The sequence below is a fragment of the Triticum aestivum genome, chromosome 7A, assembly GCF_018294505.1.
Source record: "Triticum aestivum cultivar Chinese Spring chromosome 7A, IWGSC CS RefSeq v2.1, whole genome shotgun sequence".
In the NCBI taxonomy this organism is placed as follows: domain Eukaryota; kingdom Viridiplantae; phylum Streptophyta; class Magnoliopsida; order Poales; family Poaceae; genus Triticum; species Triticum aestivum.
In genome coordinates, this window is record NC_057812.1 from 302,215,493 (window position 1) to 302,231,738 (window position 16,246).

A 16,246-nucleotide genomic window follows, 5' to 3' on the forward strand; every position below is an offset into this window, starting at 1 on the left:
CTCATAGTCATAGGAACATGTATAAGTCATGAAGAAAGCAATAGCAACAAACTAAACGATCAAGTGCTATGCTAACGGAATCGGTCAAGTCAATCACATCATTCTCTAATGATGTGATCCCATTAATCAAGTGACAACTCATGTCTATGGCTAGGAAACTTAACCATCTTTGATTCAACGAGCTAGTCAAGTAGAGGCATACTAGTGACATACTGTTTGTGTATGTATTCACACATGTATTATGTTTCCGGTTAATACAATTCTAGCATGAATAATAAACATTTATCATGATATAAGGAAATAAATAATAACTTTATTATTTCCTCTAGGGCATATTTCCTTCATCCACCTGGCTTGTGTGTAATCCAGCATCATCTGGGAATTTGCACCTTGTGTCTAATCTAGCATCATTAGGGAAATGTCACCTTGTGTGTAATCCAGCCTCATTTTGGAAACATGATCTCGAGGTTGACCATACTTCCCTCCTCGCAGGAACTGCATCCTGACATGAAGTTACTTCTTTTTTAGATCAATACTCAGAGCAACCTAGATCCATTTAGTAGAAGCAAGATAAACAGAACTCGGAGAGGTGAATTCAAAAGGAAAAAAAATTAAAACAGACTACAAGGTGAGAACACCCACTTCCTACATCAAGCTAAAAATGAAAGCATCAGGACGATTAAGACTCTTCTTATTACACATCGAAGAACACCACGCTTAAGAGTAACAGAAACTACAACATATACACATCGAAGAACACAAGGCTACACAAAAGTAATTGAAAGGGTGTTACTTACCAAAGCTCGTTTTACAGGTTCGGTGCAGCTCCTCTTTAACTTTGCACACTCCTTGAAGATGTCCTGAATATCCCGTGTTTGGTCTTCATTGCTCCTCTGCATGTTAGCACTCATGGTTTCAAAATCTCAACATGGCAAGAAAAATATACTACTAGTAATACTCGCGCATCTTGTGGGCAACATTAAAGCACTCGTCTGTCATGTTAGAGCATCTCCAACAGAATCGCAACACGCGGCGCTTTAAAAATCTCAACATGCTATCTCTACTCTCTTCTCTAGTGTTATATTTATTTAGTATTTATCTCTACTTCCTTTACTATCTACTTTTTTTCTCTATACTTGTTTTCTTGCAATATAGGCCATCCGATTTATATCTGACAGATAGGAAGGAAACAAATGGGAATTTCGCAAAAAGATACCCATACTCCTCTCTAGATTTGCAAATAAGGCCTTCCCTCGTTCATCCTTTTCTCCCACAAGATAAACTACTCATACAAATGCATCTTGATGCGTGCAACGCATGTGCATCTTGCTAGTTCTAAAAACCTTTCCATCATTTGCCACACTACTGGTTGCAGATGATAAACCTACCCAAGCACAGAGCGATACAAGAGCGACGCGCAATCAAGCTGATATTCTGTTGGACAATGGAGGCTATAACCAATTACTTTTACGGGAACAATAGCACCCAGGAAATTTGAAGGGTAGGTATGAAAAAAATTGGAACTGCACATGTACTGCTAAGTGATTCAATACACACATTACCAATCAAGGAGGAGAACGATGGTCACGGCAGCCTCTGTGAGTCATGGTCGGCAACATGAGTCAGTTCATTCTCCACGACGGTGGTACTTCTGCGCTTGGCGTCGGCTTCCGGGAAGCAGATTCGAGACCGTGGAAGACGATGCCGGGGAAGAGGCTCCGTGTACGACGACGACGGTTGACCGGCTCTAGTGCGGCGTACGAGGTCGTCGATGAGGCAGATGCACTGCGGTGGACGAGTGTGCCGATGTAAAGGGGAGGAGCACGAAGGCTGCGGTGCCATGGAGAAGTCTATTTTGCGGTGGGTATAGAAAATGGGGAGTATTCAGGTGTACTACTCTGGGTGCCAGGGTGGGGTTGGCTGGGTAGGGTGAACCTGAAGTTACGAAAACAGCCCCCTACCAAGCGTCATCCGTAGGCCTGTTACGAAGGCTATGATGGTAACTTCCCACTGCTCGAATCAGGGTCGCGGGAGATTTTCCCGCCGACCTCAAAATTTTGTGACACTGGACTCCCCGTGTGGCGTGTTGAGTGATTCGGCTAAGCAACTAGCGAGTAGTAGTAGTAAACTCTACATATTAGGTTTGATCGAAGTCAAACTTCCTAAAGTTTGACCAAGTTTATAGAAAAATATAAACATTTACCATAACAAATATGTATGATGTGAAAGTAAATTCAATAATGAATCTAATGGTATTTATTTGTTATTGTATATGTTAATATTTTTTGTTATAAGCTTTCTGAGAGTTTACAAAACTTGACTTTAACCAATGCTAATACGCGGACTTAAATAAAAATGGAGGGAGTACACATTTGTTTTCTTAGTTTGCAATGAACTAATCATTTGTTGAAATTGTGAAATAAATATATTAGGCTATTGACTTCGAATGTAATGGTCTATACAATTCAATAGTTACAATCATTGTCGAATCCCAAGATGTATACAAGGTCTATAGTACTTCACAACATGCTCAGACTCACATAATCCCAGTCAAATGAGAATCTAAATGCTTTTCATAGTTATTACTTTGTAGGATGCAACAAAAACAACCATAACTCTACATCAGCTATTATAGAAGCAACATTTTGACATATCCCAATGTGTGAATGAAACATGCAGAGAGAGCTTTTGAAGATGGAGCAGATAGGGCGAGAAATATTGTATGTATGTGGATGAGAGAGTAGGAGAGAAACCTAACGAGACAGAGAGAGAGAGATAGAGAGAGAAAGAGAGAGGAAGAAGTTAGGTCTGTGAGAAAGATGGATACATGTAATATACATGAGATGCGTGTGCATATGGATTCTGTATACGTGGAAGGAGAAGAGACAACATGTCTGATGAGAGAGCTGGAAAAACATGGACGAGAGGGGAAGGATCTCGTGGGTTGAGGGATTGACAATTTTGTGCGGGGGAGAGAGGGATTGGTAATTTTGTGCAAGAGAGAGAGGGTGGGGGAGGAGTCAGTCAACCGTCGTCACATCACCCTACTTCCAAATGACCCCGCATTCTCTAGCGCGGTGTGGTCTCCGTCTTTGATCTGCTCGATGCCCTCTTTGAAGATTGAGGTGTTGTGCATGTTGGGGTGCAAAGAAGCACAAGCGAGAGTGGTCGCCGTATAACCTTGGATGGGGATGAATTGTGTGCTCGGGGGAGTATGTGTGTGTGTTGTGCTGCATGTGTCTGTGTGTGTGTGTGTCAGATATTGAGAGAAAACAAACCTAAGGAGAGAAATGGGTATTCACGAAGCGATTGTGCGGGCCTTGAGGTGGGCAGGGGCCGGGTGAGGGTGTCAAAATGTGCGCATTGATGCATGTGTTGCATGCGACCGTGCGAGGGACGGACGAATCGAGAGAGATGGTTGTTGTGTTACGGATGCTCCTCTCTCTCTCTCTCTCTCTCACACACACACACACACACACACACACACACAAGTAAACTAGAAGACCATTCTCTCATGTATACACAATGTATTGGCATCTGCCTATGTCTCACTCATGCATGATCATTTGCACATTCACACCTCTCTATGTCTGTATCACACGCACACCGTCTCCACATTGCCCTTCCGCCACAACACACATATGGACACATACACACGTTCTCTCTCAGTCACACACACAAAATCAGTATTAAAAAAACTAGGGCGCACCTAAAACGTCCAAATCCAAATAAACACGAACTGGAGCTAAATTCAAATATATGGAAATATTGCAGCGTCAAGAACTTTCACAGGAAAAAAAGTTGAGTAATATTCGAGGATTGTTTTCACACACACAAAAAGGTTCGGTGGATGTCCTTCGAGCGCGACACGGTGATGCACCGTTCGATCGACCGCGCGGCCGCGGTTCACGCGCTTGCACAGGATTCCGTATCGTGGCTGTGGTACTAACTAATAAAAGCGCTGCCTAAGTCTAATGTTTATGTGTACTAGTACAGTTTTCTTTTAAGTTTGACCAACCTTATATATAAAACTAAAGTAAGCTCCCACACGTGCACTCATCAATATGCCGCCGCCGCCGTTGCGCATGCCGGCGCCCGCCTGCTCCGGCCAACAACTTCTCGACCATCACCGCCGTGTCGCCGCCATCCCTGTGCCATGAAGCTGAAGGCTCGCCCGCTCAAGTCGTCTGCAGTCCCTCCTCGCGATGCCGCCGCGCTGCCAAGCACGGGAGCAGCTGGTGGAGCCGCGTCTATGCACGCAGCGTACGAAGAGGAGGACGAGCGCGTGCTCCAGCACGCCGGCGAGGAGGAACTAGCGTGTCATTGTTGTCTCCACCCGCGCGTAGGAGGCGCGCATGGTGGCTGTCATGGCTGAAGCCGGTCGCGCACACGTCGAGCCCGCAAACCGGGTGCGGACACGGAATCTACCTTCGAGATCTTGAATGCCACGTGGATCCTCCAATTTGAAGGAGCAATTTGGGTCAGTCGACTCATGTGAGCCGTTTGATGCAACATGGATGGCTAGAAGGGCTTCTTCCACCTCTTCTGCCGTCTTCTTCCTTCGCTCCGTCGAACTTCTTTCACAAATCGACTGACCCAAATTATACTACTAGCACGAACGTATTAAGTACAGTAGGAACACGAAGATACGAGCAGTAGTACCAACTGCAAGAAGAACAATAGTAAGACATAGTACTAGTACTACTGTATGTACTAAGGAGTTCAAATAACAAGAAAGAACATAAACATAGTTCTGCTAGGGCCTCAGAACAACACACCCTTGAAAATAAACTAAGCAACTAGTCCGCTTGACACTGCAGTAGAACCAGCATGAGCGACGGCACTGCCACCTACTCGGAGTCCGAGTCCACGTCCTCGACTTCGTCCTCGTCCCTCTTCCTCTTCCTCTTCGCCGACGCTTCTTTGCTTGAACCGGACACTGGGCTCTGCTTCTTCATCCAACCCTTGTAGATATTTAAACAAAGGTAGGCATCCATTGCTGCGTACAGGATGTGATCTTCATCTAATGTCTTCGACTCCCATGCATGATGAAACTCGTGATGAGGTTTCTTCAGTTTAGCGTACGAAGGATCAATCATGGCTGCTGCCAGGGTCAGCATTGAAGGTTGAGAGGAGGACACCAGGCTTGCCTTCTGGAGATCGAAGGGCTGGCCTACAACGAGACCTATCCGACGCAGGACATCCCTGTCGTTCTTAAAGCCTACAGTAACGAATTTCACTCTTTTGTCCTTGAGGAAGTTCTTAAAATCCTGGCACTCAACGTCGGCATGGCATATGTGGTAGACCAAGCAAACGTTATGTACGCAAACCTGGATCACGGCGGGCTTCTTCCTCTCTTCGTCCTTTAGATCCTTCTCTCGTCCCAGGACTGTGGTGTACTCAACATCTAGCCCAGCGACCCACTCATCCGTTGAACTGTTGAACATGCGTAGGAAGCGAGCAAGCCATGCTTTCACCGTCTCGGATCCACGTGTGTAGATGACGATGAACTGATCGCCGGTGATGGCTCTAACCTGGTACTCAGCGGCGACCATGGAGATTTGGGAGGCCATGGATTTTGGAGGAGGGTTAGGAGAAGTTGAACTATTGTACCCCGCAAAAAAAACTGGGAGCGAACTAATGTGAAAGGACGGGACGACTGGGAGCGAACTGTTGTAAGGTAGAAGACGGGGACGAGTAGGGCGTGCGAACGGCGTGGGGTTGCTGGCTTGCCCGGTGGATAAACGGCTGCAAGCCCCCAAAGAGTTCTCGAGAACTATGCGGGACCCACTAGATGTCATGTCTACTAGACCCATATCATAGGCCTGACGGTATAGCTTCTGCCTGTTCGCACGCCATGCCGGCGCGTGGATGTAACTTCACTTAATTCTGTCAAACATCGCGCCTCCCACGACCTTCGCCTCCCTCGCGCGGTCGCGCCCTTTGAGACTTCGACCGGCTATAAATGAGCAATTTTTTGCCTTTTTTTAGACAAGCAATTTTTTTGCCTACTCCGCATGCATGATACTCCCTCTGGTCCTTTTTACTCCCGTCAACCGTTTGCAAAGTGTTTGACCAAATTTATACTTTTTTTGAACACCACCTTATATTAATTAACCAGCCACACCAGTACACTCATTCGATACAATATTCACCACACAGGGCGGTACGTTATTTACAAGAATACCATCTAATCTATTGTCAAAGCTATACTTAGCGATTAAGTGTGCCACCTTATTGGCCGAACGGCTAATCTTTGACAATTGAAGATTGTTGATCAACTTCGAGATGCTCAACGCTTTCATCTTCAGGTCACGCATAGCAGACCTGTCATAGTCCCCTGATGCAAGAGACGCTACCACAAAAGCGCAATCAGTCTCTAAAATTACAGGATTATGAAGAGAAATACCTATGTAGAGACCGGCAATGCAAGCCCTAAGCTCCGCTTCCTCCACGCTTTGACAGGCATCAATGAAATCCCACGACCAAATTTATACTAAAAATATCAATATCTACAATACTGATTATAATGAGTATAAGAACTACGTTTTATAATGAGTGTAAAAATATTGATTTGACATTGTGAATGTTGACACATTTTTCTATAAGTCTGGTGAAAGTAGAGGTACATTGACTTCAGACAAAACTTAAATGCACAATGCAGACTAGTTCCTCCGTCCAGGTGCATGCCATGTCCTATCTTGTCATCACAACAAGGTTATCTATTAGAGTACCACTACCTCCCTTCTAGTTTAAAGGGCTCGATTCAAAAATTTCACCTACTCTTAGCAAGATAGTAGAGGCGGTGGAATCGGTTTTGAAGTCTGCAAAAGTACTCAACTAGTGTTGTAGTTCTTCACACAAAAATGTGTTTACCAATGCATGCATGAACACTAGTTACTCCAACCCCCCTCTCTTCTTTAATTCTTTGCCACATCAGCATGTTTGCTATTCCCGTGTGCATGATACCAGCTAAGATACCACCATTATGGCCAGCCTTAATCATCGCATGCAATAATTTAGTGCACCTTGAAATATGAACATGCGTGGGGCGTGTATGTTTTTAATGACTTGTGACTATACCTAGCCTGGAATGCAAGATGACTTATTATGCACCGTTCCCCATACCTGCAGGAAGCCTGTTTGTCTCCAAATCTTTTCCTCTCCATGTGTGGAAACAATATGCCTGCCAAACTCTCCTTCTCCCTCCGGCGGTCCCACCACTCCACCCCGTGTGAAAAAATCTGCATGCATGACTCTCCTCCCCCCACGCTCATCTAATCCGTTGTGACCAGCAATATTTCCACCCCTTCGCTCCCCCGTAATTTACTCCAACAAATATGCCCATGTAGCTGTTACTTAACTGCAGGTGCATTGGGCCACTGACATATGGGCCCAACAGGGGTCTGGCCCACATGTCAGTGACGCAACTAGACCTGTAGTTAAGTCAGTGCAGCTCAGTCCATATCTTACATAGGTGTGCCATTGATCGCTATAAATACTGCGCCTCCCACGACATCGCTATCTCCTCCCCCTTATATTCACATTCATCGCTATCTCCTCCCCCTCCCTCTCACGTCGACCACTATGGCATCGCCCCTCCCAAGCCCTAGGAGCCCCTCGCTGCACCGCGCGGACGGTCACGCGTCGCCGTTCCGTTCCTCGCCGCCACTAGTCGAGGAGGACGCGTTGGTGTTCCACTCCTCGCTGCTACGCGATGCATCGCCGTTCTGTTCCTCGCCGCCACTAGTCGAGGAGGACGCGTCGGTGTTCCGCTCCACGCTGTGACGCGACACGTCGCCGTTCCGTTCCTCGCCGCCACTAGTCGAGGAGGACGCGTCGGTGTTCCGCTCCTTGCCGCGACGTGTTGAGGTGGACGCGTCGGCGTTCCTAATCTCGCTAGCACGCGCGCCGGAGGATGCGTCGGCTCCCCACTACGAGGAGAACACCGCGCCGCCCGCCGAGCCCCCCAGCCTTGAGGAGCTTTGGAAAGAAATGGATGTCGCCTTGTGGGAGGCTTTGCCTCCAGCAGAGCGCGCCAAAATAGAGGCAGAGAAGAAGGCCGAGGGAGAGAAGCGCACCGTGGAACAAGCTGCATGGGAGGCCTATGTCGCGTCCAAGAGAGTCAGGCAATTGGCTCTTTGGCAGAAGGCTCATGCAAGGGCCGTGAGGGTGGCGGAGGACGCCCGTGCCGGCGCCCTAAGTGCAGTCGGGCCCAAGCGCCTCATCTACGCTTGGTGGTACGTGGACCGGGTGCACGCTTCCAGCGAGGAGGAGTACATGTTGGCGCCGGATCACCACACCGGTGAGATCGCGCTCGCCCGCCGACAAGCTGCCAATCAGCACCTCATGAGTTGCGAGGCTGAGGAAGAGGCGTTGTGTCGACGCGCTGGGAAAAGGCCGCGCACCAGGGCACTCGTGGCGCGCCGCAAGTGCTCCTGCAAGCGTCGTGGCTTTTAGGAGGAGTATAATTTTTGTTTCGTAAGGCCATCTCATTAGTTTTGGGACGCAAATGATAAATCCCGAACGTTCAGGAATTTTTAGCGTCCTTAATTAAGTATGTAAAAGGGAAAGTTTGGAAACCTTGTGTATTCGTACGCATTTTGCAAGTACATGCATATAGCACAAACTTTACTCCCTCCGTCTAGGTCAATAAGTCATCTTTGGTTGTGCACCGTGACCAAGAAGGAGGGAAGACTTATACACCTAGACAGAGGGAGTACTACTATTACTTATGTACGTGCAAATGCACGTTTTAACATTACGATGCAGTTTTTGTAAAAGTAGAAAAATAGCACTAGTCAAGCTTGTGAAATGATTCAATGCAAAACAAATGCAAAAATTCTCATTTGATTGTTTACTTTTAGCTTCCTTCTCTGTGGTTATTTCTCTGTCGTACTTTGTACGGAGTATCTCACTATTTGGAAAGGCATGCAAATTCCCAAATCGCTTCCTACACCCTGTATCGAATTTTTTGCCTAACAACTTGTGTCGTGCAATTGGAATTCCAACTTGAGTACTACTACTAGTAGGAGTACCAGGGGCCAGTTCTTTTAGGCTTCTAGATTAGTAATCCCATAACTACTACCTCCGTCCTGGTTTATTGGTCCCCATTGTAATCTGTGTCAAATTTTGATCATAAATTTAACTAATGAAATGTTAGTGCATGTCACATGCACTACTCCATCCGTCTAGGTGAGTAAGTCACCTTAGGATGTGCACCATGACCAAGGAGGAGGAGAAAACGAGAAACGTTAATGTTTATTTGCTAATTAATAGTATTGCATGCAATGAACTAACCACTGCATGTCATGTTTGATATCTCAAGTCATTAAAAGGATGCGCACTCTTTATCTCTTATTGGTTGATATGTCAAGAAACAAGAAACGAGGTAGAAGTTAATGCATCGCGCCTAAGTGTTTCGGGATTATTTGGTTTTCATAAGATGACTTACACACCTATACGGAGGGATTACAATGGTGAGGAATAAACCAGTTAAATCTTTGGTCAAAATTTAGCAAAAATTACAATGGTGAGGAATAAACCAGGACAGAGTAGTAGTTTAGAAGCCCAAATAAATGAGTAGTACTCTCCACTGTGACTAGTCTTGTGGGAAAAGCTGGGGAAGCCGCCAAAAGAATGGCCCTAGGAGTAGTAGCTAGGGATCGAGTGTGCGAGATGAACCGGAGAAAGTAAATGCAGAGAGATGAAATGCAAAAAAGACGGAGGGATGTGATGGTTGCTTGTCCGTTTATTTTACCAGGCCACTTATTACTAGGAGTGGTTGGGTTTTGTGATATGACGGCTTTACTGCCGCGCCACGAGCAGGGTGAGAGGTGAGACTCTCGTGCAGCACCGCCCTCTACACTTGTACTACATCGGTCGTGGTTTATTAGTCCCCCATTGAATTTGACTGAAGATTTAACTGACAAAATGTTAGTGCATGTCAACAAAAACTATATCGTTGGATTCCTATTTGAACATAGTTTTGAATGATATAATTTTAGGTGACATGCATCAGCATTTATCGTACTATATATAATGTTAGTTCAATTTTTGGTCGTACTAATCTATAGTAGTAAGGTGCCCGTGCGTTGCACCGAAGAGTGAAATGCATTGATCGGGGAGTTGTTTATTTTGACAAAGGTTGTGGGGGTCATCTCATGTGTAACGGGTATCGATAGGTTTCTTCGGATATTATTTCATCTCTAGAGCTCACAAACATCCGGGTGAAATAGATAAAAAGGTATATTTTGCAAACAAAAGCGCTCAACTGTTCAACCTGCATCCAAAACTTGTGAAGAAATAACACTTATTGTGCTTTGCAAGAAATGATCTTTAAGAATTAGTTTTTGAGTATCGATTGTTATACATGTTGGCTACAGATGACATGGCACTTTCTTATAGTCAACAGTTGGCCATACTATTAAGTAATATTAACCATGCCCTTATACACCTAGACGGAGGGATTAAATCAGGATGACTTGCAAGCGGGCAGAGGAGATGTAAGAAATGGTTCATCGTAAGTCTTTCACCAGTACTGTAGTAAAAATTCATACATGGAAGATTCTAGACTTAACCATAAACGGATACACTTTTATTCATGCGCGATACTCCAATAGAGAAAGATCCTGCATGGGAGTCTCCACATGCTTAGACAGCGGATTACATTGAGCGATTACATACGGTGCAACGGGAGCAGCACCGTTGGCGTTGAGGTTGTCGCCCATGTCCAAACACCACGTAGACACGGTCTTTGAGCACGGTTCGTAGTCGTTCCACACTCGGGCATTGAAGTTTGTATATATTTTAGATTAGAATATACTACTACTCCGGTGCTAGTAGTAGAGCAGAGTCCTACTCTACTACTCTACTCAAGCAAGTTAGGGCGTAGCACTGTAGGGAGTACCAATAGTGTGATTAGTCAAGCAAGTTGTCTGGCATCGACATGACCCTACGCTACTGGTATGTGTCTCGTAAGTCAAGCGGCGTGCTGTAGTCATCATCACATGTCCACTTCCCGCAGCACATATTCGCCTCTCCATCTTTGTCCGCACATAATCTCGTCCAATCTTCCATCCCCGCTAAGGCGCCTCCCCCCTCGTCCGAAACCCAAGCACTAACAATGGTAGAACCGAGCAGCGTCTGCCGAAAGAGTGGCTGGAATTCGCTCCCCATAGAGGTAATCAAGCTCATTGTTTCGCGTGTGGACAATCTCAGTACCATGCCGCTCGCCGCGTGCTCGTCGGGGCTGTACCATTTACTCAAAGACCTCAGGCCGGAGCTTTTTAAGCCATCTCCTTGCTTGCTGATGCCGCCTGATCTTCAGAAATGGCGTGTCAAGCAGCATAACGATCGTAGGGTGGCGAGCATCAACCCCTTGACTGCGATCCGATCCCCGTCAGCCTTGATTACATTAACAGTATGTACTGGGTCGGTATGAACACGTCTTGGATGGTGCTCGTCGACGGTCGCGGCAGCTGGATGCTCGTGGAGGTCTACACCCAGCGATTGATCCCCCTTCCTTCGGTTAATGTCGTGGTTCTAAGCCTGACAGTAGAGTGGGGGGTAGGTATGGAGAGGCAAGGTCCTAGCTATGGAGAGGTTGTAAGCACAAAAGATGTACGAGTTCAGGCCCTTCTCGGAAGAAGTAACAGCCCTACGTCTCGGAGCCCAGAGGCGGTCGAGTGGATTATGAATGTATGGATTACAAGGTGCCGAACCCTTCTGCCTGTGGAGGGGGGTGGCTTATATAGAGTGCGCCAGGACCCCAGCCAGCCCACGTAGGAGAAGGTTTAAGGTGAGTTAAGTCTGGGGCGTTACTGGTAACGCCCACATAAAGTGCCTTTACTATCATAAAGTCTACTTAATTACAGACCGTTGCGGTGCAGAGTACCTCTTGACCTCCTGGTGGTCGAGTGAGTCTTCGTGGTCGAGTCCTTCAGGCCAGTCGAGTGTGTCCTCGTTGGTCGAGTGTGTCCTCGTTGGTCGACTGGAAGGCGACTTCTTCTAGGGATGTCCTAGGGTAAGTTACTTGGGACAGGTCCGTGACCCTACCCTAGGTACATAACCCCATCATTAGCCCCCGAATGGATTGAGGCTTTGAGTGAAGAAGGAGTTGATGTCGTTTCCGATTAACCTTTGTGCTCTAGTTGTGCGCTGTTCTGGATCAAAGAATCTCTTCGTTGACAGGGAGCAATTCGTCTTCGGTCGACTCGATCCATTCTATTTTTGCGTCGAGTGATCTTTCGAGCTTCGTCGATCTCCGAGCGACGGATCGCCGGAATCACCGCGTCTGACAGACTGATTTGTTGTTCGCGGATTCTGCGGGGTGCGAAATTTGGGGGCGCGCGCGAAGCGGGGCAGACCGCGGCGTTCGGATGGGACGGGGCGTAGGCGCCTCGATCTCCGCGCCGCCTTTTTCGCCACGTATCCAGTCCTCATAACTGCTCACAGATATGATTAGATCGACCGGGCCCACACGTCAGCCACTCGGAAGGGACCTTATAAATGTGCCCGGCGAGGATCTTTGTGCTGCGCCTCAGCATTCTCCCTCTCTCCCTCTGCTCCCTTCCTCCCTGCTCAGCGTGCCCGCTCTCGCCTCCGCACCGCTTCTCTTCGTGCATCTCACCGGCGACCATGGCCAAGGAGAAGACGGCGGCGCTGGAGCGTGCCAAGAAGGCGTCGGCATCGGAGAAGGCGAAGGGGAGATCCACCAGCCGCAGAGGATCCTCGTCCAGATCCCGCCTGCCGAAAGGCTGGGTCCAAGGCGACTGGATCCAGTCGACCATCACGGAGAAGGACCTCCTCGACATGGCCAACGAGGGCTTGATCCCTCACGGAGCTGCGAGGTTGCCGGGGAAGGAGTGGCAGCCACAGCCAGAAGAGGGTGAGTGTGTGCTTCTGGCCACTCATGTCGATCGGGGGTTTTCCTTGCCACCAAGCATTTTCTTCCGTGGTTTCTTGAATTTCTTTGGAGCGCAGCTCCATCACTTTACTCCAAACTCCATTGCCTATCTCGCTGCATTCGTGTCCATGTGTGAGGGCTTCTTGGGCTGTCGACCGCACTGGGGCTTGTTCAAACGTATCTTCACGTGTCGCTCTCAGACCGTGAAGAAGGCGAGCCCAGGTGACGAGAAGACCCGAGTCGTCCAAATGTGTGGGGGCTTGGGAATTCAGGTGAGGAATAATAGCACCTTCCCGCCCATGTCCTTCCCCGAGTCCGTCAGAGGCTGGCAGTCGACTTGGTTCTACTGCCAGGTCCAGTCGACGCCAGGGCAGTCGAGTGGACTCCCTCCGTTTACCATGGACCGAGTGAACAAGCCCTCCCCTCTGAAGCTGATTCTGGAGGAGAAAGCCGACGTGAAGATGTTGATGGAGCGCGTGGTGCAGCTGGTTCGGGACGGTGTGACAGGCATGGACCTCCTGGAGGTTTTCCTCAAGCGTCGCATCCAGCCTCTCCAGTTCAGGAGCCACTGCATGTGGTTGTACTGTGGGCCCGAAGACGAGACTAGAGTCCATCCAGAAGAAGTCGACGATGTCACTCTGGAAAGATGGATGGCAGCCGTTACCGGAAACAGGGACAACCCGCGCGGAGCCAGAAGGATTCCTCCACTCGACCACAACAGCATCCCAAACAAGGTACACTTGCTCTGCTTTCCATTGTGTCTTTGTCGTATTCATTTCTGCTAACCCTGTCGACTGGTCGACTGATCCTTGTTTGGGCGACTGCTAGGCCTTCACCGAGCTGTACTCGATGCCCAATGGGGCACAAGCTTCGACTGAGGAAGGCGAGGCGAGCGGGGGCGAGGCGAGCGGGGGCGAGAGCCAGGAAGAGGAGGAATGGGACTCGGATGCTGCAGGGGATGATGACGACGATGATGATGATGAAGGTGATGAAGATGACATCGAGGACGAGGAAGAAGAGGAAGAGGAGGTCGTTCCACCGCGCTCAGAAAGGCGGTCGAAGCTTGTCCACGACCCTTCGACCGAACGTGGTAAGGGGGTTGCGACCGCCACCCAATCGACCAAGCGCCCCCGGACCACCTCTCCGGTGCCGACTGAAAAGGCGCCGAAGCAGCCCAGGGCGGCCTCATCGAAGCCGACCAAGCTCCTGCCGAAGATGAAGGTGTCCATCCCCACCATTTCAGGGTAATTGTGTTGCTCATATTTTCTTATTCTTGTGCGAACTTTATCTTTGATCGACACTGAGGTTAGTCGACTGATCCTTCGGAGTTGTAGTGCTGCTACCTCCGAGACTTCGGCCCGGGCCGATGACCACGAGATGGAGGATGCGGCAACTTCGAACCCAGGTACTGTATTCTCAACACCGTTTTTAGTCGATTAACTCGCGACTTCTGATCCTGATTCTTCTTCGCAGTTCCGCCCCATACTGTTATCGATCTTCCTGACGACGACGAGGATGAAGAACTGCTGGCACGCAGGAAGAGTCGGAAAACGCCCGCTAGTAAGGTGCCTCAGGATGCGACGGCGCCTGAGACTCTGACTGTGGAGGAAGGGAACACCACTCGACACACGGTGTCCTTCGCGAGTCCACTGACGAGTGCTCAGCCGCCCTCCCTCTTCACGACTCACCACGTCCCAGAGGACCAAGCTGGCGCTGCGAAGGAGGCAATACGCCAGGCGGGACTCATGATGGAGCAGCTGAAGACCATCCGGGATGCGAGCCAGGCAGCTTATGACGCCAGCTCTGCCCTCCAAAGCAATGTCCAGGTCAGTCGACTGCTGCTTGCTCTGTTGGATATGCTACCAAAAACTTTTCTTTTCCGGGATTTATATTAGTCACCCACTGGGTGTGTCGAATAAACTCCGTGTTAGCGGGGGCACGCTGAGTGCACCCGCTGGGTGTAGTCCCCAAGGCTAAGGTCGATTGCTGGCAGTCGGCCTTAGGTTTTATAATGTCAATCTTTTTATCAGTCGACTGGTCGACTGGATTTCGCAAACCGGTGGGGGCACGCTGAGTGCACCCACTGGGTGTAGTCCCCAAGGCTAAGGTCGATTGCTGGCAGTCGGCCTTAGGCTTTATAATGTCGCTCTTTTTGTCAGTCGACTGGTCGACTGGATTTCGCAAACCAGTGGGGGCACGCTGAGTGCACCCACTGGGTGTGGTCCCCGAGACTGTGGTCGACTTCTTGCAGTTGATCACAGTCTTAGAGAATGCGTCTTGCACACTGTTTTTTTTTTGAGGTCGACTGGTCGACTTTGTCTTCAACAGGATTAGTGGGGGCACGCTGAGTGCACCCACTGGGTGTAGTCCCCGAGACTACGGTCGAATGCTTGTGTTCGGCTGTAGTCTTAGAAACGTGTGTTTTTCCCTTTTCACTCGGAAGTGAATTATTTTTGACATTTAGTCGATTGGTTCTTCGCAGAACTCTTGTGATCTTGTGACTCGCTACTCAGAACTGGAACAGAAGCATACTCAAGTCGAGCTGAGCTTGAAGCTGGTTCAGGAGAAGCTGACAAAGGCAAAGGAGGAGACTGAAGGTATGTTTGGTGAGACCTTGACGACTGCTTTTCCTCTTGCTTGTTTCAACATCTGATCTTGCTGTGTCTTGCAGGTAAGGTAAGGGAGGCCCAGCAGAAGAAAGACCTTGAGCTAGCTGAGAAGATCAAGCTTGCTGACGAGAAGTTAGCTTCAGTCACCAAGCTCGAACAAGACAATACCAACCTGAAAACTGCTCTTGGGATTGCCAACAAAGAAGTCAGTCGACTGAGAACTGACAAAGCTGCCTTGACCGATCAAGTCAGCAAATTGACTGAGAAGAAGACTGAACTGGAGGCCTTCCTGAGTGGCTTTGCCAAGAAGCTGTTTCTTATGCTCGAAGGTAAACCTCCATGTTTGACAGATATTTCCAACTGTGGCTTCTTCCATTCGACTATCCCCTTGACTTAGTGATCACCCTTGCAGAATTTTGTCAAAACTTTGAAGAAGAAACCAACCGACTGGAGCCAAACCTTGACCCTGTCAATTCTCCGGTGAATGACGAGGTTGCCATGGATATTTTCCGACTGGAGTCTCGCGTTGCAGCTGTCGTGGATTATCTCGCAAGGCTGAAGGCTGCCACATCTCGCATCGACTCGACGCTCTGGCCTGAGGAGACACTTCAGAATGACCTTGAGTCACTAATGGCCCGCTTGAACACGATCCCTGGTCGAGTGCAGGAATGGAAGAAGTCCTCGGCTCGGTGTGGTGCAGATGTCGCCCTGTGTCTGGCCCGAGTCCACT

The 16,246-nt window shown here is 48.6% G+C and overlaps 1 long non-coding RNA gene across 1 annotated transcript; it reads left to right on the top strand.

Annotated features, from left to right (window-relative positions):
- The first annotated feature begins 14,673 nt into the window (after positions 1 to 14,673).
- Positions 14,674 to 15,634, top strand: LOC123148103 (uncharacterized). The gene is made up of 3 exons (XR_006473648.1): positions 14,674 to 14,733; positions 15,390 to 15,504; positions 15,579 to 15,634. It is a non-coding gene; the product is annotated as an uncharacterized lncRNA (long non-coding RNA).
- The last annotated feature ends 612 nt before the right edge of the window (positions 15,635 to 16,246 follow it).